The sequence below is a fragment of the Etheostoma cragini genome, chromosome 5 (assembly GCF_013103735.1).
Source record: "Etheostoma cragini isolate CJK2018 chromosome 5, CSU_Ecrag_1.0, whole genome shotgun sequence".
NCBI lineage: Eukaryota > Metazoa > Chordata > Actinopteri > Perciformes > Percidae > Etheostoma > Etheostoma cragini.
Window position 1 is genome coordinate 8,657,897 of NC_048411.1, and position 1,323 is coordinate 8,659,219.

The window sequence follows — 1,323 nt, forward strand, 5'->3', positions numbered from 1 at the left end:
AAATCAGAGAGACTAAATCTGTTCAGTTCAATGATCATCTCGAGTCTGTTGTTTATTAACATCAGCAACAGTACGCATGTGAAGCATTTTGAGAGTTTCTCTGTGAAAATTAAAATAACTAGAGACTGTGTACCAGCTAATATGTGGGTCTGATTATGTTTTAATAAATTGGAATCGCACCACAGTGTTTTGTCACTTCCTGTTCAGTCTTAAAGATGAACTGAACTGAAAAACTAACTTTTGATAACTTTTTGGTTATGATAATTACAAATGAATTACACAATTGTTTTTTTTTTTTAAATATCAATATAGCTTTTTTTTAAGCAACACAAAAATTGCGTTTGTTAGTATTAGAATGCTGATAATATCGATGACGTCACTGGCATGGTAGGCCACCCGAAGGTATACAGGGATCGGCTGCAGCACATAATATACACATGAAAAAAAGTCATTTTAATGGCAGGGATTACGCATTTGAGCCTGTGAGGGACAGGCCTGTAGTGTCTGACTACCACCACATGGAGGACAATCAGTTTCAGGCTCCACTGAGGTACAGGATCGCTTGGTGACCGCGACCGGTGACATTGACCGGTGTGTGTGTGTGTGTGCAGTTTACTGTCATGCACCCTCCTTTATTGTATCCAAGCACATTATGCATTTTAGGAAATAGACTGCTTATACATCGTGTCCATTTAGAGAAAATAGAAAAACATGGTTAAGGTCCAGTTCGTTAACGAAAATAGAGGCAGATAAATGGAAAATGTAATTGGACGCATTAATCCAATGGGATCGCTTGTGAGCTGAATGTAGGAGAGTTACCCCAGTTTGACCATAGATGCTCGGAGGATTCACGAGTTTTGCGGAGTTGGCAGATTTTTACTATGGAACTAGCAGCTGTTTCTGCATCAACAATGTGCCCTGAGACGACAAACATCAGCTAGCTTCAGGCGGAGTAGAGGGGGACGTTGGATTATGGGGTTTAGTTAGCGCTTAACATCCGCTAGCTTCAGAGGGACGTTGGGTTCTGTGGTTTAGCTGAGACGGCGAACATGAGCTAGCTTCAGAGGGAGTAGAGCGGGATGTTGGATTCTGTGGTTTAGTTAGCGGCTAACATCCGCTAGCTTCACAGGGTTGTTGGATTCTGGTGTTCAGCTGAGACGGCGAACAGCTAACGCTAGCTTCGGGGGGGACGTGGACGTTGGATTCTGTGGGTTAGCTTGCGGCTAATAAACACATTATCGATTCGTGATATCGTCGGAGTCTGGGTTATTTCTACGGTCTATGGTCGGAGTGCTAGCTTGTGGAGTTTGTCATAAGAGTGCT